The 24,802-nt window shown below is 37.3% G+C and overlaps 1 protein-coding gene across 5 annotated transcripts in view; it reads left to right on the top strand.

Annotated features, from left to right (window-relative positions):
* The window catches only part of LOC5565257 (protein unc-13 homolog 4B), a 148,370-nt gene that overhangs the window by 64,891 nt on the left and 58,677 nt on the right, over positions 1–24,802 (top strand). For 2 of the 5 annotated variants that reach the window (XM_021850021.1, XM_021850026.1), the window contains exon 1: positions 14,699–14,984. The exons of 1 other annotated variant lie outside the window; for it this stretch is intronic. The gene's annotated coding sequence lies outside the window, so the exon portion shown is untranslated. Of the gene's footprint in view, positions 1–14,698; positions 15,002–24,802 lie in introns of those variants that run through there. 2 more of the 5 variants (XM_021850014.1, XM_021850019.1) reach the window with 1 other exon arrangement.

Here is a 24,802-nt window from a genome sequence, read left to right as displayed (position 1 = left end):
ATATGGATGTCTTGTGTGGTGGCAAAAGGGCGAAGTGAGAATAATCCAATCAAAATTGGGCCATCTCCAAAGGATGTGCTTGATGGCGATGTCTGGTGCGTTCTCTACAACTCCCACAGCAGCGCTCGAGGCCCTTTTCGACGTTGCGCCACTACACATATATCTTAAACAAGAAGCACTTTCTTGCTCTTACCGTTTATGGGTACTGGATCTACTGGAGAAAAATCCAGTGAATCGTAGATCTACACACACTTCGTTGTTTCCACTTTTGGTGAATTGGGACAAAATTGTCCTTGCTCCAAGTGATCTCACAATTGCTTGTCACTTTCCTTACAGGACATTTATCACACAATTCCCTTCACGGGAAGAGTGGACGTCTGGCTATTTGGAAAGAAGTATATCAAACAATATAGTATGTTACATTGATGGCTCCCTTCTTGAAGGTAGAGCTGGTGCAGGAGTATATTCTCGTGAGCTGAGGCTGAATCAGTTTTACCCACTTGGTAGAAACTGCACCGTTTTTCAGGCGGAAATATTTGCCCTTATGTGTGGAGTGCAATCAGCACTTCAACAGCACGTAATGGGTAAAGTCATATACTTCTGTTCAGATAGTCAAGCTGCTATAAAAGCTCTCGCTTCGGCCAACTCAAGGTCGAAGCTTGTTATCGCATGTCGAACTCAAATTGAGGAACTGAATTCAGTCAACTCTGTAAACCTTGTATGGGTACCTGGCCATTCTTCCATCGTTGGAAATGAATTGGCTGATGAGCTAGCTCGCGATGGAGCATCGCATGACTTCATTGGCCCTGAGCCGGCTATTCCAATTTCTAAGTGCTGGGTGAAGCTTCAGATAAACTCTTGGGCGGCAACTCAGCACAAGCAATATTGGAATAGTTTGGAGTCGTGTCGTCAAACAAAATTGTACATAACTGAGCCATCTCCAAGGGTGGCGAAGTATTTAACAAATCTGTCAAAGCAGAATTGCAGTCTCTTGGTCAGAGCGTTGACAGGCCACTGCCGACTCAACTATCACATGGCAAATATTCAGCGTGCTGACTCATTTGTGTGTGATAGTTGTGACTCCGATTATGGAACTTCGTATCACCTGATATGTAACTGTCCAGTTTTTGCGCAAATGCGATTCCAATTACTTGGTAAACACTTATTAAGTGAAACTGAATTCAGAAGCCTGAATCTTCAGGACATTCTGTTATTCTTAACCCGCTGTGGTAATGAGCTATAGGCTCTCTTTACGCTCATGCGTTTTGCAGTGCCCTTTTTAGGGCGCTGTTCGAACCCATTGTGGTATGGAGCTACATGCTCTCATTTCGCTTATGCGATCTTCCCTCTTCAAGGGACCCCACTCCTATTTCCTCCCATCTTTCCCTTCCCTTTCCTCTCCCATCGGGTAGATGATGAAATAGGCTCAAATATGGCGATGGCACAAATCTCCCAACTGGTGGGGAACGTGCCTTTGGAGCCGGCCTTCTGATACCTGATACCTGATATTGTTAAAGTGACCAGATATGTTTGCCTTCAATCCGGGACACAATTTGTAAATTTCTGATTATTGGCGTAATATCAATATTGAACACACATTATCGTGTTATTATTTTATGATATCAATTTTCGAGGAGAAGGAAACGATATTTTTGATACTTATCTCTTTGAAACTTTCAACTTATTAAAATATCTGTTTTGCACTTTTGCTCAAACATCCACAAATTTTAGTGGGATTTTCGTAACATCATGCAAAAGAGTTTTCAATAAAAAAAAGTATTAATTTAGACCTGAATTAAGTGATACTTTTGAACTATAATCTTTGACGAATTTCAATCTGAATTTAGTAAGCTTTTCAAACCAATTTCAGAAATATTGAAGAAAAAATTTATAGTGTTTCGAACTGAATCCTTGTTAAATTCTGGACTGAATCCATGAGAGATTCTAAATCTAGAAGGATTCTGAGTGTTAGTTTGCCCAACAAAATCTTTGCCATGATAGAAAAAAAAATGAAAACAGTACCAATGCAAATTATTAGAAGATTTTGAAGCAAATCATGAGCTTAAAATATATAAAATACAGTTCCGTACCCTGTAAGTCCGGCTGAAGTATTGTGAAAATTTCTACCCGTGGATTTCTGTGAAAATTCTAAATTCTATCAAAATTATGTTGAGATTCTTACTTTTAGTAAATCTGTGGATTCCATGAATTTCGATCAGACACCAAATAGTTAAAGAAATTTTGAGTGTAAATAGAATAATGTTACGATTACAATAATGCTTACTAAATACATTTGGAAAGAATTAGAACTAAGTTCTATAAGGATGTTGTCTGATTAATATCTTGATAAGAATCTAGTTGGTCCGTGGAGAAAGCCGCCCAGTGTGTGGATTTTAATTTTGAATTTCCATATAACATTTCAACGTACATATCTCAAGTACAAATTCCATTATGTTTTGTTATCTCTACAATCCGGGACGTTTTCCGGGACATTTGGTGATGCGGGACAGGATGCTCAAATCCGGGGCTGTCCCGCACAATCCGGGACGTCTGGTCACTTTATGTTATCCACATTATTACTTTTGCAAGGAAGTGACATTTCTTTCAGATATGGCATCGGCTACACCGTATGATATAATTATTACAACTACCGACAAGAGGCCTCCATATGCTGCTCATACCGTCTGGTTTTTGATTCACCACGGTACACTGCGAATGAAATCCCTTGAGTTCATATTTCATATTTAGTTTTTTGACCTAGTTCGGTTGACCAAAGATAAGTCGATTTGAAAATAAAAAACAATTTTACAAAATTACAGGTTTTTCTCGATGTGAAACATTTTTTTATCCAAATACAGTGACCCCACGTAGTTTAATCACCCACAATTTATGAATCAGCTGATTTCAAAAGACAAAATTATTATCAAACTTGTCACAAAACATCACAGAATTATTTTTACACATAGTTTCTAATCAGTAAAAATAATTCTGTGATGTTTTGTGACAAGTTTGATAATCCCTGGGCTTGGAATTATATTTTCCAGGGAGCGATGAATTTTGATAATTGATCGCTGTTGTTAGTAGTTTTGATTAGATGTTGGGTGAATTTCAAAGCAATGGCAACCTCTTTATTACAAAATTTAGATTTTATCTTCTGACCTAAAGTCTCTGGTTAAACTACTGTACTATGCAGTTGGGCTGCACTACGCTATCACTCATCAAAATTACTTTCACTTCGGGAAAATATAATTTCAAACTGGCGAGAAGATTACAGACTGAGGGTGGGTTAGGAGCACAATCAGACCCTTGAATGTGCAATGTGGGGTAGTAATTGGGAATGCCATTGACGGTTTGTAATCTTCTACGAGGTTTTCGAAAACCAACAGGGCGCGTGCACCGGGTTGCGGATAGGAGCAAAGGGAGATCAATAGCATCTACTTAAAATAATAGAGCAAAAAGCCGTTCCATGATTAGGTAATGTTTAGCGATCTTCTATGGTGTTCTAGTACTATAAAATTCTTTACTCACTGGGAATTCTGGCCTTGATAATATCAATAGTGATAAAAACAAAATAATATCTAATATTTAATTAATACAATGTAGCTTCAATGTAGTAATAAATGAAATAAAATCAATTTTCTATACTTGACAAGGTTTTGAAGACAATCAATGAGTGAAAGAACTACCTATTAGAAAAGCCACATCAGCTAAGGCTATACATATACAAATGTTGGTCATAGGGTCATGGCGAGCATTTGGTATGTATGTCTATGACTGATTCTTATCTAATAGGGGCACTAGAAGACCACGCGGACAATTTCGAAACAAATTATTTTTATACATCGGTCTTACGATCCGAAAGGCTCAGCTATGCTGCAAAGTTTTTGTAAGCTATTCATTACTACTGTTTAATTGTTTATAATTCTAACAAAACTACATAATTAACTCATTACTAATCACTGTTCCTATATTCTCTTTTTCTCTCCTTCTTATCTGTTGCATGATTATGAGCATCACTAATATAATGCATGAGCATGCACAATAAGAATAATTTCAGGATTGAAAGCAGTACATGGATACCTGGATAGAATAGCTTCGAAAAGGATGGTCAAAATAGAATATTTCTGGTCAGGGAAGTATCATCATCAAGGGTATGTGAATTTTTTCCATTATTAACTAATAGATTACACAAACAAATGAACTAATAATATCAAATATTTTTTATATAAATCAGCATCGTCAATCAGTGCAAAAACAGATAAAGTTTGTAAAGTTATCACCATCGATTGAATTGCGCTCTTTACAGTAATGTTCAATCAGTATCAAAATCTCCTAAAGCGTCGCGTCGTGCCATCAGCAGCCCTTTGCATCATTCTCATATTGTTATTATTTTGTTGTTTATAAAATTTCTAGAAAGCGATCAGCATACTCTTTCTTACTTGTACAATGGCCGATCTATCTGAAATTTTAATAAGTCAAATCATCTATCTGAAATTTTAATAAGTGAAATCAAACTTCAAAACTCAAATTAAATTGCTTTCAGCACATTTACATTTTGCAGCATTAATCGCATTACTGTGTCAAGTCTTCTCCAATTCCCTATACCCTACCCCAACCCTTCTTATCCTTTCCGATGGTGTTCAAGTGGTCCGCATAGACTATTACGGCCATTACCTATCCCTTCCCCCGGCTTTGGACTGACTTGCGCTCTCATTGCCCCACCAAACGCTGCAAAATGAAAATGAAAATGAAATGATGTTTTGTGACAAGTTTGATAATAATTTTGTCTTTTGAAGTCAGCTGATTCATAAATTGTGGGTGATTCAACTGCGTGGGGTGACTGTACAATATTCATTTTGAAGTTCATGCCAAATTTCATACAAATTCGTGCATTTTTACTATCTATAGCAGTTTAATTGATTTTATATTTTTTTATATATGAAATAATTAGGGGTTATTTTGTACCACTTCCCCCTAATATAAACATCTGAAATTTTGCGAAATATCTTCTATTTTATAGGAAAACAACTCCGGTAAATTTCAGCTCGGTCGAGCATCAATACAGCCTCTCTAGACAAGCGGTTTGCGGTACTCGCAAAATGGCGCAAGTTCAAACACTACCCCGAAAACCAATTTTGTTTCGAAAATTTTTGAAACGGCATATCTGGATTACACCTCAAATGAAAGCCCATGAACTGCCCTACAAAACGTCATATTTAGTTTTTTGACCTAGTTCGGTTGGTAAGAAAAAAATCGATTTAAAAATCACTAAATTTGTTATGAAAAACTTGTTTTTTTCGATTCGAAGTACTTTTTAAATTCATATACCATGCTTATCTTAAAGTTTATATAACCTAGAGTAATCATGCAGTTTTACTATAGTTATATCAGTTTTTGGGATTTTGCATGTTTAGTGACATGAAATCATTGGGGGTCATTTTGCCCCACTTCTCCCTAATATAAAAATCTAAAATTTTGCAAAACATCTTCTTTTAAATAGAAAAACAATCCCTGAAAATTTCAGCCTGATCGGAGAACATCAATACAACTTCCCTTGCGGTTCTCGCGAACTGGCTCTTAAAAATATTACCTTTCTGTCGACCGGTTTCGGGCGCGATGTAGCCCATCTACCTGGATGTTACTGGATCTATCAAATTGAACAGACACGACGTGATGAGTGGATCGTCTTCAATCATCAGACGCTGAAAAATTAGCGTCAAATGCTTAAAGTCAGAAGCAATATGGAATCTCCCCTAAATTTTGATGACGCGCCGCCATGTGACAAAAGCAGAGTTTTATGTTCACTAGTCCACGTAGTGGTCGAATTCCGAATCAGATGAGATACCATCATAGCGCTCCACATCCAGAACAATTTTACTGAAGACCCAAGTTTCAAAATCTTCTGGATTTTAGGATATACCTATTTTAAGTTATGATCTACTCGAACCGTATATAGTGCGTTAATTATTAAGCGACTTATATGGACATTTGTAGATTTTACCGCATTATGCAAGGCCATATTGTAGACAAAAACTGTCGAGTATTGTTTTTAAAAAGATTCTTGAGGAATACATTTTGATTTGGTGGATATCTTCGTTACAAAATGATAGCAAATAAGGACTGATCATTTTATAAAATGGACACCTTGTCCATGCAATATCTTTTTAATTTATCAATGAAATCGAAATCGGTTTTCTGTACATCGTTCGACTAATATTGTCCAATGTTGTGGTAATAAAAAAGTTACCAAAATAATATAATTTTACACTAATTAGGCAGTACGTTTTTAGAACGGTCGATTTTTGGAGGTTATCAAAATCAAGATTTTTTTAAAATTGGCTGAGAAATTCGACAATCCATATTTTTTTATTTTCAAAAAATACTTGTATTTTGAAAGCTTCATCAATTAGAAGCTTACTAAAAATATCATGTTATTTTTGGAGAAACAATTGTCCAGATATCATAAAATCATTTTTTTATCGATTTTTTTTAAGGAAAAAAGTCTTAAATTTAAATGGAACTGATATGAGTAGATGGGCCCAGTTAGTCGTAGCGGTATACGCGCAACAATTCAGCATGACCATGCTGAGGGTCGTGGGTTAGAATCCCGCTGTTCGAGGATCTTTTCGTAAAGGAAATTTTCTCGATTCCCAGGGCATATAGTATCTTCGTACCTGCTACGCGATATACACATGCAAAATGGTTAATCGGCAAAGAAAGCTCTCAGTTAATAACTGTGGAAGTGCTCATAAGAACACTAATCTGAGAAGCAGGCTTTGTCCCAGTTGGGACGTAACGTCAGAAAGAAGAAGAAGATGAGTAGTATTTTAAGGTTTAAAGTACGTCTTGACGGAAGTACTAATATAGTATTAATATGAAAAATAACCTACGCCTTCATAAAGTTGCTAATTTAGTCCTCACGGCATATTTAAAGCACAATAGAAAAACAAATGATTTATTTTCAGAAGACCACTCAAAGCACAATGACAATCATCAAAATTGGGTACTTTAATTAAATCGAATTTATTTTTCATGTATTATTTTCAGAATGTGTTATTCCGAGATTACCTATCAAAATATTTGGAACTGGTGGGGAACGTGCCTTTGGAGCCGGCCTTCTGATACCTGATACCTGATACCTATCAAAATATTTGGAGAAAAACGCTTAGAATTTGCTATAGATCGATAAACATGCGTAAATAGTTTTATATTCAATAAAATGACCATGATGAGTAAAATTGGTAGAGCTGGTGCAGGAGTATATTCTCGTGAGCTAAGACTGAATCAGTTTTACTCACTTGGTAGAAACTGCACCGTTTTTCAGGCGGAAATATTTGCTCTTATGTGTGGAGTGCAATCAGCACTTCAACAGCGCGTAATGGGTAAAGTCATATACTTCTGTTCAGATAGTCAGGCTGCTATAAAAGCTCTCGCTTCGGCCAACTCAAGGTCGAAGCTTGTTATCGCATGTCGAACTCAAATTGAGGAACTGAATTCAGTCAACTCTGTAAACCTTGTATGGGTACCTGGCCATTCTTCCATCGCTGGAAATGAATTGGCTGATGAGCTAGCTCGCGATGGAGCATCGCATGACTTCATTGGCCCTGAGCCGGCTATTCCAATTTCGAAGTGCTGGGTGAAGCTTCAGATAAACTCTTGGGCGGCAACTCAGCACAAGCAATATTGGAATAGTTTGGAGTCGTGTCGTCAAACAAAATTGTATATTACTGAGCCATCTCCAAAGGTGGCGAAGTATTTAACAAATCTGTCAAAGCAGAATTGCAGTCTCTTGGTCAGAGCGTTGACAGGCCACTGCCGACTCAACTATCACATGGCAAATATTCAGTGTGCTGACTCATTTGTGTGTGATAGTTGTGCCTCCGATTATGGAACTTCGTATCACCTGATATGTAACTGTCCAGTTTTTGCGCAAATGCGATTCCAATTACTTGGTAAACACTTATTAAGTGAAACTGAATACAGAAGCCTGAATCTTCAGGACATCCTGTTATTCTTAACCCGCTGTGGTAATGAGCTATAGGCTCTCTTTACGCTCATGCGTTTTGCAGTGCCCTTTTTAGGGCGCTGTTCGAACCCATTGTGGTATGGAGCTACATGCTCTCATTTCGCTTATGCGATCTTCCCTCTTCAAGGGACCCCACTCCTATTTCCTCCCATCTTTCCCTTCCCTTTTCTATCCCATCGGGTAGATGATGAAATAGGCTCAAATATGGCGATGGCACAAATCTCCCAACTGGTGGGGAACGTGCCTTTGGAGCCGGCTTTCTGATACCTGATACCTGATACCTATCAAAATATTTGGAGAAAAACGCTTAGAATTTGCTATAGATCGATAAACATGCGTAAATAGTTTTATATTCAATAAAATGACCATGATGAGTAAAATTGGTACCTAAGAATGCGGTTAAAACTCATGATTTTGCTCTCTTGTATACAAATATAGTTTCTTTAGCAATCTAAACCAGTTTTGAATATGCTTATTACTTTACTTTTTTGCTGGGAGTAAAATGATGGTGTATCAGCAAGTTTGACCATAACGAATAGATCACAAAATGACCTAGCGTCAGAGACTGATAAAGTATTATTGATTTTTTTAAAGCTCTACCTTTAGTAGAATAGTAAAGGGTGCAATTTGTTCATAAAATTTAGGGTTTTTTTCAATTTAAAAATTTGGATTGCTTCGCGGAAATAACGCGCAGTGAGCAATCTCCGCATAGAACAAATGTACCACAGCAAGCATTGCAGTTCTTTAGAAGAGAAGATGCATTTCATTGACAGTAAGTGCGGTTAATTTTTCTCATGAACCGCTGGAACAAATTTGATTTCAATTTCTTCATTCAGACTATCATATTTATCGGAAAGTTGGGATCCACAGTCGTGAAATGTGCTAAATGAGTCCATGGATCTTCAACGCCGTTGAAATGAGACATAGGCAATCTAGCTGTTGTGTAATCCCGAAAGCGTCGAGAGGACCAATTCTAACGAGGAGTGGATATCTGTAGGATTTGGAGGTTTTATTCCAACCCTCTATTGTCTATACATTAGGCTTTTGGCAACCTTCCAAACTTCTCAGAAGCCGTCTATTTTATTTTTCGGGGATACCTAGCAATCCCCACCAAATAGCAAGATTCATGAATTCTTCGTTTAGTTTTATTCGTTTTACTCAACCAAATCATTCAGATCAATATAATGATATCTTGAGTCAAAATTATCAAAGAACAATATAAATTGCACAACGACAGAAGACGTATCATGATTTTTGTTTATTTAATATGTATTCGATGTCAATAAAACTACAATGCTCGATGTCACGGGTGGCTTAGATTAAATCAGTGGAAAATTTCCCGGTAGATTGCTCTGGATTTTCCAGGAATCTAAATTTTTCTTGCAACGCGTAATAATAGGCATTGGGAAAATTGCACACGAAGTTTGAATTTTGTATTCTCATACAAAAGTTCATAATTTTCTGGTACATTTCTGCATGCCATATTTATTTAGCATCACCGCACAAATAACTTATTTTGCTTCTAGGCATCAGCAAAAAATATAATCTTGAATACAACTCACGTTTTGCAATTGTTATTCGGGTTGAAAGTTCATATAGAAACTGTTATGCCTTAATTTTTCAATATGGGACTGCACCAGCTTCATATTTTTCCGCAACTTTTCCGAACAAAGTGTGTTAATTTTTATATGCATAGCAAAGTACATATAAAAACATGAATGTTGCGACGAAAAAAGGTGTTGGTTCGAAAATCCATATGGGACAGTTATGCTTATATGAGCAGTTTAGTTCTACAACCAAAAGAATTTTGTTAGTTTTTATTTTTTCATAATAATGAACGATACACAGAAAACCGATTACGATTTTATCAATAAATAAAAAATATATAGCATAAACAAGGTGTCCACTTTATAAAATTACCAGTCCTTAAATCACAACTGTTGTAAAAAGTACAACAGCGCGACAGCCCGAAGGTTAAGTAGGTATCTAGGGCTCATGCTAGATAAGAATTTAATTTTCAAAAATCGCATTGAGGGCATTCAAGCCAAATGTAACAAATATATAAAATGTCTGTTTCCACTCTTATTCTTCTTCTTGGCATTACATCCTGACTGGGACAGAGCCTGCTTCTCAGCTTAGTGTTCTTATGAGCACTTCCATAGTTATTAACTAGGCGCTTTCTTTGCCAAAGTTGCCATTTTATGCATTCGTATATCGTGTGGCAGGTACGATGATACTATATGCCCAGGGAAGTCAAGGAAATTTCCATTACGAAAAGATCCTGGACCGACCGGGAATCGAACCCAGACACCTTCAGCATGGCTGGGCTAGCTGTTGTAATACCAGAAAGAAAGCTCTGCAGAGGATACAAAATAATATTTTGAAAATTATTCTGAAGTTTCCTCCCTGGTAAAGTACTAATGAGTTACATATAATATTCAATGTTGAAACATTGGAACAAATGTCAAATGAAATTATTTTTGCCATTCCGTTGCAAATCAATCAACTTTTCATTGAGAAGTTGGTCAACATAACGGCCTACTTTTCCTACCAAAAGAAACAGTGCTGAAAAGTGCTACTTTTCAGCACTCTTTTCGGTACTGTTTTTGGTAGGCGTCAACCAAATAACCTCTCTTCATGCCATGCTTATTCTGCGCGGTGTGTGAATCGAGACGAGTCGTTCACACCTCGGGTGACGTGAGGCGAATAATGTTAATCAAATGGAAGCGACTCGTCTTTCCTTACATGCCGCACAGAATACGCACAATTGCATCTGATTCTTGAGTTTCTGCTACGTCTGACATGAGGTGAGAATTGTCGGTGTCCTATAGCGAGGTGACTATTCTCGACTCGAGCAAAGTGACTTTCCATTTGGTTTTCACGGCGAGTCACTTCACTAGAGCCTACATCCGTTGTGCGATCAGACCAAATCAGACTCCGACACAGGTTGGTGATTCTAATGTGGGATCGGATCGTCCAGCATTTGTAGTCAGCTTATGTCTGTGCTTTCTCACCTGTTCATTCCTCTAAAAGGGAACAAAGATCTGCATGACACCAATGGAAGCGAGAAAATTTGTGACATTCATGGATACTTTGATTAGATTGGGGGGATAGTAGTGCATGATAAAAACCCTCTAAACATGCTCCAAGCCTGGGGGACACTATTGCTATTGGAAGTTCGTGGATTGTTTATCGTGCCAGTAAAGAAAAACACCTATCCCCAACGGTAAACTAGCGAGAAAAAAGGATTTTATCAACGTTCTCTCTTTGGGGCTCTCGCTCGCTGCTTCCATTTATCAGACTTGTTACACCTTGCGATACAATGACGATCGTGGACCGCAACAGATGGGATGTTTTTCTTTGCTTGCTTTGATCGTGCTTCATACTCAAATGAGAGCGAATTCTGCAATGCCTGGCTACAGCACGTGCACAGTAACTCTACGTACACTAGTACATCGGTCATCGATTCAAAAGTGGAAATTCACCCAAAACCCCTCTATTTTGTGGCATAACAGTCCCACTTTGAATTTGGTAGCAAAATTTACTTTTTCCTAGAATACAAACTCTTGATTCTAGTGGATACGCTACACTTCATACTATTGTATCAATCTCATTTAGATTTATGACAAACCTGGCATGAATGTGCTAAAATATTTCAACGCGTTTTTCTCGGTTGCATATGTTGAAACATGGGATAATTATGCGTATAACGGCAGTACATTTTCCGAGTCATATGAAGCTTTATGAATAGCAATAAAAATGTTTCACGAGATTTGGGTGCGTATGGACTGTAGTAGGTTTAGTAGATTACAAGGAACAGAACTCCAGGACAATTTGGATGACTTACAATATCCAATAACTTGTCAAAATTTGTGGACACGTCTGTTAAGGTTTAATAAGTGTTGTAAAGCACTAAACGTAGATATCACTTGCTTAAAATAATTTATGAAGTTGTGTAGTTTATGATCAAAATTTCAGAATATTCTAGAGGCCTTAGCATTGTTCTAGTTAAATTATACATTTTTTAATCCCCTGGTGCATCGTAGCTTATTCCAAATGATCAGTCTGTACACTTTTTGTATGAAAACTATTACTCATGAAACTACAACTCATATTGAAGCATCCTCAAAATTTCATTAGCATTTGGTTTGGTTAATTACCACCGTTATCTACCTGCGTTGACCCTACGCGAAAATTAGATAGTGAAAACCTGTACCCCAGTACGACAACCGAGTGCGCTTGGAAACCCAGGCTTTCTAGTGAATCCACGGATCACTGAAGCCTCGAGTTCGTCACCACACTTGAGGGGCGCACGGGACAGGCAGGAGGTCCACGAGAGGCTGCAGCCGAAGAAGGAGAGAGAAGGAAGCATCGTCGCCTCCAAGGCAGGTCCAGCCGTATAATAGCTCTATAAGGCCGAAAAGGTGAATTAGCGGGCTAGTGGTTACTTGGGCAGTTATACTTTTATGGGCAGCATATTGGGTGATTAGTCAGAAAATAATTCTAATAGAAATCTCTTTCCTACCACATTACGAGGCTCATATATAATCTCAATGTGACTGTTATGCGGTTACAATTACCAATGTGACAAAACAACTTGATATGTTTTTCGAATTTTCTAGAACAAAATCACAGATTTCAGTAAGTTGATCGAAAGTGTGTATCATTTGATGACTCTCCATGGTATTAACTCGAAATTGTCAAAAATGTCGAATGTGACAAATATGCAGTTATGGGCAGATCAGTCAAGTCGATGACTTCGTGATTGCTTTCTTCTCGGTTCCCAGAATCTATCCCAGATCGTCAACAATGATCAACAATTTGCTCATTTTGTTTTAAAATGGTTTGTTAGATCGCTTTAGGCATTATGATTGAGACCGTGTCTGGGTCTTGGTCCGGATAGTTTTTTTTAATCCCAGGAGAAATTTAGTAGAAATGTTTTTTTTTATCTCTTTCCAAAGGAATAAAAATCATGTGATTTTTAATCTAAAATAGTCAAATGCGGATCCGCGAAATGCCTTCACTGCCTGATGCCTAATTCGATGATGAACGATGGAAGTTATTGAGCGTTACGTTTAAATGGGATTATACTTAAACACAACATCATAGCATAAAATGATAACTTCTCATTGTTACAAAAACTTATTTGACCCGGACAGAGCAGTGTCTCTGGCTGGTTCTACCACCGTCGTCAGTCGCATAATTAACATTCCTTCGATCGTTTTCTTCAAAGCTCCTTTAAATCAATGGTCAATTCTACTCGTATGATTGTTTATGATTATCATGATATAGTGTTTGTTTATAAACAACAAACTTGATAGAAGTTGTTATAGCGACCGACGCATTCTTGGATTGACTGACCGTGAAATCTCATCACATCATCCTACACAGTTTATACAAATTTGTGAAATATTCAAGACTAGTGGTCCCGGCAAACTTCGTCTTGCCATCAAGTGCTGTTTGAAAACGTCAAGAATCCCCCCATACAAAATTACACCTTAGTCTTCTCCCGTTTTCCCAATTATTACGGACACTTTCCTGAACTTTCTCCTCGCACGAACACGTCGCATCCCTTGTGGAGTGTAACAGTGAAAAACTTACGTCAATCCGTTGACCCGTTCTCAAGTCATTTCGTGACATACAAACATCACTCCATTTTTATTTATATAGATACAACGTTCTTCACAATATACGGAAGAATTTACGCCTGAATACCCCTATTGCGTTATGCTCAAATACAAGCAATTTGAATTGTGTATGTCATCCCCGTATCCTACGAATTAATGATAAAAAAGTTACTTTTTTGTAGCTTGATCGAACTGAACCAGAAATCGAAACCTACTAAGAAGACTAAAAAGGCAAAAACGGCTTTGAAAGGCGGCAAAATTTATAGAATTCAAAAATGTTTCGTAGGTAAAATTTTGTTTCTAAATTTTTTGATTCTAATGAGGGAGGAAGTTTCTTCTTAGTGGGTTTCGATTTCCGGTTCAGTTCAATCAAGCTTCAAAGAGGTAACTTTTTTATCATTAGAATACGGGGCTGACAGAATAAATTCAAATTGCTCGTATTTGAGCATAACTCAATATATTTTAACGACATTCTGAGGATTGCTTCACTATTAGTTAAAGTTTCATGAGTAATGAGAAAGTATACATGCAGAGTATTATTGACAAAGTTATTCCAGAACATCTCTGGGTAAGATAGGGTACAAATCACATAAACTTCCTTATAGAACCCATTTATTCACCTAAAACTCTTCACATATGTACGCCACTTCATCAACCGGCTTAAACAATTTAATCCATTAATGCATTGTATGTTTCAGATTCATGTCATGTGTCTCACTGTTAAACAATATTTTAAAACTTTGCTCGTCATCCGTTCATCGCTTACCTACTGGACGAAAAATTAAGTCATTCACAAATACGGGAATAATCTTAGTCACGTTTGTTCAGAAATGTTCTCGTATTCCACACCTTTATAGACCTAGACGTCGTCGCTATGCCGGCAAAGATTTACTGATGCAAACAGTCGTGGTGAGTCGAGCCAATAATGAAGCGAGAGACGAGAAGTTGGTGAGTCTGGTGGTTTTGTATTTTACAGTACTGAGGCTGAGGCTGCTTGGGGGGTTATACAATTTTTCTGTGCTTTAGTCAGAGGCGTTTGTGCTGTTCAGCTCAGTCGGCATCTGGCAGTTACAGTTGATCGTCGTCGTGTGGCCGTTCGAGTACGAAGTCTGATCAACGATTCGGATCAAACAAACCTCGGCAATTTTTTTTTTTTTTTGGGGATCGTGTTCTACGTGTCAATTGCTTTTCCGGCCGGTTCGAATTGTATTCTCGTCGTGTGAAAGGTGTTAATCGTAAAGCGTATTAGAAGTGCCACCTGAAAATTGAATACACATTCGGCAGCAAAAAGCACTGTTGCATGCAGTCGTGATTTTTTGTTTTGTAGAAGGGTAACGTGTAATTAACGGTGATTGTTCGTTCTTTATGTGCTGCGTCACTTGAATTACTTTGTGTATGGTTTGATTGCTGATACCTGTGTAGGAAGGAATTCCCAAGAACTCACAGTTCACCGAAAATTTGCACATCTATGGCACGGCATGACTAATACATTCCAAGGTTGCAGATACGCACTTCCAGATCTCCAGTTTGTTGCCTTTTATCGTTTAACCGGATGATCAAGAGGGAAACGAAAAAATGACCAAAGATGATGTCATTACTTGAAAGGAGAAATGCTTTCACCAACCAACAGACTGTAAACAAGTTCCTATCTGTCTGTGTTCATCTGAACTGAATCAATCGGAACACGAGCCAAAACAGAACTTGGACGCTCATCGGCTAGGTACAAGACAGGCGAGGGGGTCAAGGCGAAATTGGATTGGCGGAAATCGAAAACCAAACGCCTGCGCTCTGTCACTGTTTTGATTGCGACACTTTACCAACGAGAAATGCATTTGAGAGCAGTAGTGGATGTTATTGTGCAAATGTGTTAATTTTTTTCTATCCAGATCATGCTAATTAGTAACGCAAATTGTAGCTGTTACCGTTGCAAATCAAATGATAACTTCGTGGTGGCGGTAAATATCCATTTTCCATTTGAAACACACGCCAACACGATTACGGATCACATGCGATTATAAGTCACTTCCGGACCAGTGGATTACAAAAGAGTTGGAACAGATTTGGTTACTCAGCTAGCGCGTGTTCTCTTACGAAATATGTTATAATTTTGGTTGGTTAGTAGGTAAAATAACAAAAAAAAAAACACAATTTCATCTACACTAAACAAAATATGCTATAATTTAAACAAACATGTAACTCATTATGTTTTAAATTAAACAAAAATATAACTCTTTGTGTTATTTTTCATAACTGAATAATTATAACATTTTTATCTTATTTTATTTACATGAATAAAAGTGCACATGAAGAAGATATTGCTCATTTTTTTTAAAACCTATTGTGTTATAATTATGTTTCAAATTGAAACAAGTTTGAAACAGCCTTCATTATTATAACTGATTTTGTTTTATTTATGTTATAATTTGCTCCATCAATTCTAAGCGTTTCTAACAAAAAAAGTGTTGTTTGTAACAAATCTTGATATAATTGTGATACAATTTTGTTGTAATCCACTGGTCGGGTTAGACATTTAAAGCCGAATTTCAAGCTCAAAACATTAACGTTTGGCAATGGCAATCCGGCATTTACATTCAATTGGAGACAGTGCCGAAGATACTGTTTGCAACATGCTTGTGCATAGTTTAGTCATTCTATTAAGGTGAAACATCTCGAAATCCAAAGATGGCCGGCTCAATGGCCTATTTGTGCCCCTACTCACGATTTCAAAGGCACAACACTGAAGAAATATTTGGTAAACGTTTTTGATCTTCTTATTTTAAGCTTTCTGCTAGTGCACAAAGCCAAAATAAAAAGTGCACTGTTGTTGGATGCTTTCTTTGTGAGATTTGTGCCTTTAAAGTTTGAGTGTAATCTTAGAAGTTGATTCAAAACCGTTTCACCTTAACCCTTACAGTACTGGGTGCCGACATTGAGGTTTCAAAATTCTGTAACATCACCGTAGTTCAGTCGATTTTGATTAAATTTTCAGGAAAAATCACAAAAGAGTTGTATTTTTGACGTATTTGAACATTTTGAATGTAGTGACGGCAACGGACTTAGGTCCAAAATTGTTGAGTAACCTAGGATAATTCGAAATAATAATGATGAGTAAATGCATAAAACAATGTAAAATTCATACTTTTGTCAGAATTAATCACCTGTTTCTAGTTGAAGCCTATTTCATAATGACAAATGCAAACAATGTTCAATTTCCAAAAAAAGTTCTCAGACTAAAAAAAGATTTAAAAAAATGTGTAATCGTCGCTTGCCACCAAGCGACGCTGGTGAGCATGAACCTTTTGTTTGGCCAATATTTCAGGCAGTGATGCATTTTGAACTGAACGCGAGCCAAAAGTGAACTGAACACGTTTTAATTTTGCACGAGAACCTAGTAAGCATTGAACTCTCGTGCAAGATTCTGCACCTGCTCAAGAAATGCACAATAAAGCTGAAAACACGAAAAAAACTACATCATAACATATTGAATTCCAATCGTTACAAATATATGGCACCTTAAATGTTTCCAAACATCTTTGCCAAACTTTGCAACATTGAAATAAATGGAGTGTCTGCCATGACGACAGTTTTCATTCCGCGTTCAATTTTCAGCTCGCATGGGTTCAAATTTTTAAACTGCTCAATGTTCAAACCCTGAGAGAGAGGAGACAGCTCAATGAGAATATATACCGAGGTGAGGAAGACGACATTTAGTGTGCGTGACATCCGTGTACGGTGCAAAATGTTTCACAACTACAAGCGGGCGAGCTCCCATAAGAAGCCGTGTAAATTAGTGACGTAGTTATTTTTGTTTACGTTTTTTCTCTTTACTAATACATAGCCATTGCTTCTTCTTCCACACCTTAGTATATATTCTCATTGGAGACAGCTCACTGACAGTTGGCATGTTTTCTTGCCTTCTTTTTTAAATTCTTGGGTTGTGCACAACGATCAGATGAACTTATTTTGGTCAAAATCATATTCCCTTCTTGTTGTTCATTATGAAAAAGGATATGAATATACAAAAAATCAATAGCAGTATTGCAAAACACAACTATATTTAGGTTTTCAACTTTTTTCAATGTGCAATCATCGAAAATCACCTAGAAATGTTGATTAATTTTACTTGAATTTTGACGGTTTTTCACTCTTTGCCCTTCGAATGTGCCGGTTTTCCAATGACAGTTGGTGACAGGTTCCCGTGACTTTTCGGAGCTCGCAATCTAAGCCAGCTGTCTCCTCTCTCTCAGTTCAAACCTACTTGATCCCTCGTTCAAAAGTTTGAACTGGAACGACAACTGAACGCGTTAAAATGCAACACTGATTTCAGGACTATGACACTTAGAAAGATGGCGTTTTCGGAAAAGTTATTCAGTAGCTCAAGGACTATCATTATTCCATCCAAGGCGTTCAAGATTTTGTCAACATGCAGCGCTAGTAAATATGAAAGCTAGTTGATTCAAAACTTTGCAACCAGGTTGTATAGTGAGCCTGAGACTTGTTTTGCCGATATATCAGGAGTCTGAGCAATGACAATGATGACGTCTCTGGCAAACTTGTTCAGTAGCTCAAGAATTATCTATCACTATTTGAGCCAAGTATTTCGAGACTTTATGATCATACAGTGCTACTACTTCTACTTCTTGCCATTAAGACCTCACTGGGACAGAGACTACTTCTAAGCATAGTGTTCAATGAGCACTTCCACAGTTATTAACTGAGAGCTTTCTTTGCCAAAGTTGCCATTTTCGCATTCATATATCGTGTGGCAGGTACCATTATACTCTATGCCCAGGGAAGTCAAAGAAATTTCTATTACGAAAAGATACCGGACCAACCGGGAATCGAACCCAGGCACCTTCAGCATGGCTTTACTTTGTAGCCGCGGATTCTAATCACTCGGTTAAGGAAGGCCCCCTTCATACAGTGCTAGCAAGCATGATTTTTTTTTGGTTTGCACATACCAGATGCCTGACCACTTAGAAGAATAGCGTCTTCAGAAAAGTTATTCAATAACTCAAGGACTATCATTATTTGAGTCGTGAGATACAAGATTATGAAATCAGATGGTAATTGTGTGCATGCCGCCACCTCTCTTAGTGATCAGGATCCTTTTCGTGACACTATCGATTTTCGTTTTTCGAAATGTACCCCAGTATGTTGCCATAATACGTTATCCATCTTAAAAACAAATTTTTGGACCCTAACCAACGAACAACACTTGAAAATTGAGTAAATATGTGTTTCTAGCCTAAATATCGGAGTATTTCTTAGGGTCAATCACAGGACTAATTCCTGGAAAAAATCAAAAAACAACACTTACAATATTGTAATCCATGGGCAAATTGATCACTGTTAATATTAGTTGAACTTTCAACGAAGTGCTCAAAATTTCTAGATTGAATTCAGATCAGAGAAAAATCGCTGGTATTAAGTAATGAAATTCTACAATCTTGCACGAATGATTATAGGATTTTATTATTTAATACCAGCAATAATTCCTTAAACGAGACTGAAGGCTAGGTTAAATTGCTAAATTAATTCGAATTAGAGGTGTTTTACAAACCTGCTTGAAGGAGCCCTGAAAGCATTCGTGAAGGAATGCCCAAGACAGTATTCAAAAACCAAGGCAAATAACTGGAAACACCCTAAAGTTTCAAGGGTAGTCCCTGTCTAAGACAATGCCTATCTCCAAGCATTGCCATAGACAGTGAAATTACTGGTTCGGAGTGAAATTTGGCAAAATTTCAGAAAGAAATTCTGGGATATTTCTGGAATTATCTGTAAAAGAGATCTCGGATGAAATCTTATAGGTGCCTATTAGACCAATTCATTCGTCTGGAAATTTCTCAGTCAACCAATACTTTGATTTTTTTATGTCAAAATGAACTTCTGGTAAAAATTTCAGTCGTTTTGGAGATAACTTAGGTGTGCTTCAAATCAATTATGTGTTTCTGAGCTAATTTCAAACTTTAAAAATTCATAACTATCGAACGGAACACCAAAAATGATCTACATAGTAGTTGATTTAATTCTACGAACATTTGTCGAACACACTTTTATGATTGGAGCAAGTTTTAACATAGTTTGTTTGAGATTTGTGCTTCGAGGTTCTTGAAAATAACAATTTTTAGGGAGTGTTCTCTCTGAAGAACACACCTGTATGATAATTTCAGATTTTTAATTTCCAGAACATGATGACTATACATATCTAAAACTCAATCCCGATTTAAGTTACAGTTTATCTTACGAAAATAAATTATAAAAAATAGGAAATTAAGAAGCACTTTTATAAATCCGCTGTGGGTGAGCCAAGAGCACGACCGTGAACTTTGGCGGGTGTAAAATATGAACACGTTAGCACTGCTTTTTCTCAGTCGATGATGATGATTGTTTTCAAATCGTTCTGAATCGTCATTGAAATGCGATCCAAACAATCATCACTCGGAAAGAAAAAAGCAATGCTAACTTGTTCAATTGATTCATTGATTGGTACATGTGCCATGCGTGAATTAACTATCATCAGGTTGCGATGCGGTGTTCGATCTTTGGGCATTTTTTGTAATTTATTGTCTAAAGCAACATGTAAGCTGTTAATGGTTAATGAATTCGTAGATTTATTTTGTTCGATATCTGTTGGCTAGGGACTGAAAAACTAATGTCAATGTGTGTTTTTTCTACCACATATATTCATTAAACTGTGATTTTTGGGTACTGTGGAGAACAAATCATGATCAAACAATGTTTAAACTCAATTTAATCTTATTTTCGTGTTCGACAAACTTGAACAGAATAGAATTAGCTTTCAAATAATGGTAATAGCAAGTGGTTTTGATTTTCCACATGCTAGTTATGATTTTTCGAACTTTAAAATTAGCCCTAAACACATTTTCAACTTGAAGCATACTGAAATCTTTATCAAATTAGCTGAAAATTTAGCCAGACATTGTTCTTGATACTGCTTGACCGGTAGATTTCCAAACTTTTTTTCAAATATGAACAGGTCTAGTGCCTATGAATAAATTTAAATTAGCCACACATTGTATTTTATCGAGGATTTCCAGAGAAAGTTTTGATTCTTGAAAGAATCTTCGAGGTATTTTTATAGTTTTTCATGGCAGTTTTCGAGAGCGTTAACAAGATCAATTTCTAAGATAATTACTGATCTAATTCTAGAAGCGATGCAGGAAGAAATTTCTTAACATGTAACTAAACTGTTAAAAATAATGAAGATTACACGTCATGTAAACTTCATTTATGCGATGTAAACATGAGGTCATGTAAATTTAAGGCTGAAGTCATATAATAATGTGTTATATGTCATGTAATCTCACAGAATCCTGTTGTATTACATGACATATAATTGAAGTTTACATGACATATCATGTAAATATCCATGATATTCCACGCTCCAATTATGTGCATTATATGTCTCAGAAATTTACACGTTTCGTTCGAACTGTGTATTAAAGTACTGTTATTTTGATTTAATTTAACGCTATATTCATGACCCACCATGGGAAAGCCCCACTGTTTTATCAACTTTAAACAATTTCTTCGCAAAACCAAACCTCACTCGGTCCCAAAAAGATGACTTCTGTGGTCACTATGCTATTATTCACAGAAAGAAAAATCCATGTAAATTTCAACTTCAAATCATGCACATAAAGGGAATGCCAGATTTGTCGCAATTTTACAGGACACATCGTATAAAATTACATCAAGATCATGTAAATTTATGCGAATTGTCGCGTTATCGGTTAGAGTCCATGCTAGATTACACGATGTATAGCGGAAACTTACATGAAGTAGTTGTAGTTTTACATGATGCGACGTGTAAATTTGCGACACATCTGGCATTCCCTTCATGTGCATGATTTTACGATGAAATTTACAAGGATTTTTCTTTCTGTGTTCATATTGTATATCATATCATTTTTATATCATACTTATAGAACCGAACTCCATGGATTATTCATAAATCACCTTTACAACTTGATATCTAGCAATATGTAGCATTCACGCAATTACAGCCGCAAAACAATGCGGCATCTCCGTTATGGGCTACCTGTTCGCGCGTTATTCTGCGATCGAGTCGGAAGAATGCGAAATTTCCTATATAGATAGGCCTAAGCTGAGTGTAAAAATAGTACACGCCTATAACGTTGTATTGTTACCTGCATCAGATGACCAATTACTAACGTTTCATGATGTAGCGATGATAGAGTTTGACCTTCAATGGCTGCAAAATTGCCTTAGTGATGTTGATGATGATAAATGAGAAACATATAGAAAATCGATCGATTTCGTTTGACAATAGTAGTGATGTGGGTGGCTTCTAATTTCTGCTTAAAAATTAAACAATCCATAGAAATTGTGTGCAAAATATCAGCGTTTTTATGAAAATTTTGTTCAAAGATTATACCTCAAGAATCTCATATTTTAAATGAATTTCAAGATGAGATCTTTCTAAGAGCAGTAAACGATCTTCATAAATTATTGTTATTTTTGAACTGATTGATTCACAAGACATACAGTATTGTAGATCAATGAGTTGATCATCATGCGTTGAAGTTCTAGTGATTTACTTGAGACCAAACAGTAGTTTGTCAAACAAACGATTCCATTATAACGAAACTCAACTGATCGCGACAACCAAAGCACTGCTGACATCATGATGGTAAACTGCTAAATGGAAATGGATTTGCTTGGTAATGCACTGGTAAAGCATGATTCACTTGTAGTGAATCCCATCGGTGTCTGTATATTTGAACACTGCAGATCGCGCTCCCGTTTCAGGCAATGAAAAATGTTTGCATCCTATGTTCCATTGTACAGTATATTACTCGATATGCCTCTAGCTCGCTGCAAATACTGATAACCGTCACGAACTTCGCCGCTTCAACGAAGTGCAACTCTAGCTGCTGTGAGCTTGAAAGCACTTTTGAAATTTGGGTATGTTTTTGCCGGATCATAATTTAAACATAAGGTTACCTTATCTTTTATCTGGTTTGGGTCACCGTCGATTTTTATATTTTTCGATTATTGGCAATTTTCGGCGATGATAACACACACTAGATTACAATTTTACATGACGTTTCGGCCTACTGACATTCGGTCATCATCAGATTTTTATGTGAATCAATCGATCACCAACCAGTGTGGTTGCAATACTCTGTATTAAACCGCTCCCACTTCACTTAGGGTGATTATAAAACGAAGCCACACCTTAAATTTTCAAGAGCACAAGACTTGAGAACCAAACAGCGTTCCGTGTTGAAAATTTGTCCCACCACCAGCAAGCAAGTAATTTGATTAAGTTTCAACGCGAACTGTTGTGATATACAAACACCATTACATTTTTATTTGTATAGAATATAGTAGATAGATTTTATTCGACAATTGTTCCAATATTTCAACATTGAATATTCTATGTAATTCATTAGTACTAAGCCAGGGTGGGAGCATTATAATCATTATCAAAATTTTATTTTGAATCCTCTGCAGAGCTTTCTTCTTGATATTACAACAGCTAGTCCATTTTGGTACAGCATACAACATGGTAGGCCTGAACATTTGTTTGGATCTTGATCTTAAGACAAAGTTTTGATTTTCTGTTAATGAGTGGATAAAGACATTGTATTTATATTTGTTACATTTGGCTTGAATGCTCTCAATGTGATTTTTGAAAGTTAAATTTTTATCTAGCATGAACCCTTGATACTTAACTTCATCTGACCAATTCATTGGAACCCCTTTCATCGTGAAGGTTCAAATTGCGATTTGAAAGTTTGGACAAATCTTCTATTTTGCATGTACAGTCGACTCTCCACATCTAAATGTCGAAGGGACCATCGAGATAGGAAGAGATCGAGACATAGAACAAATATTTAATGAATACTAGATCATTCCTGGAAAACTAAAAACAAACAGATGTCATCTCGTCTTCGCGAATTGTTTTGAATCGCTAAAATCTCGTCTATTAACCTTTTGAAAAGCGCATATCGATATAAGAAGAGAAAATTGGGAAGGAAAATCACATCGAGATAGGGAGATATCGAGATAAGAACGATATATGGAGAGTGAAAATATATGCAGAATGAAGGACCGACAAAATCATCGACATAGGGAGAGATATCGAGATGTAGAACATCGACATGTGGAGAGTCAAATGTATGTAGAAAAAATCACCAAAAATTTTCCGATTCTCGTTCTTTGGCGAGAGAGCCTGCATCATCAGCGGTTCTACCTCACGCTCGCCAAATCGATACGCACTTGATCCGCCCACCTAGCTCGCTGCGCTCCACGCCTTCTTGTACCAACCGGATCCGACGCGAACACCATTTTTGCAGGTTTGCTGTCCGGCATTCTTGCAACATGCCCTGCCCATCGTATCCTTCCAGCTTTGGCAACCTTCCGGATACTGGGTTCGCCGTAAAGTTGGGTGAGCTCGTGGTTCATCCTTCGCCGCCACACACCGTTTTCCTGAACACCGCCAAAGATCGTCCCAAGCACCCGACGTTCGAAAACTCCAAGTGCTTGTAAGTCCTCCTCGAGCATCGTCCACGTTTCATGCCCGTAGAGGACTATCGGCCTTACGAGCGTTTTGTACTTGATACATTTGGTGCGGGTGGGAATCTTTTTTGATCGCAGCTTCTTGTGGAGGCCACAGTACGCCCGACTTCCACTGATGATGCACCTCCGTATTTCACGACTAACGTTATTGTCAGCCATCTGCAAGGATTCAAGGGTTTTCTCGTTGACCACCTCGAACGTATCCCCGTCTATCGTAACACTGCTACCTAGGCGAGCCCTGTCGCGCTCGGCTAGCAAGTACTTTGTCTTGGTCGCATTCACCACCAGTCCAACTTTTGCTGCCTCGCGTTTCAGGCGGGTGTACAGGTCTGCAACCTTTTCAAATGTTCGACCGACAATATCAATCGCGAAGCAAACAAATTGACTATGGATCTGGTAAAAATCATATTCCGGCTGTTGAGCCCGGCTCTCTGCATAACACCTTCTTGCGCAATATTGAACAACAGGCACGAAAGTCCTTTATCTTGTCGTAGTCCCCGGCAGAATCCAAACGAATTGGAGTGTTTGCCTGAAACCTTTACACAATTTTGCACACTCTCCATCGTTGCTCTTAGCA

This window comes from Aedes aegypti, chromosome 1 (genome assembly GCF_002204515.2).
Source record: "Aedes aegypti strain LVP_AGWG chromosome 1, AaegL5.0 Primary Assembly, whole genome shotgun sequence".
In the NCBI taxonomy this organism is placed as follows: Eukaryota; Metazoa; Arthropoda; class Insecta; order Diptera; family Culicidae; genus Aedes; species Aedes aegypti.
This window is presented reverse-complemented; position numbering and strand designations above follow the sequence as displayed.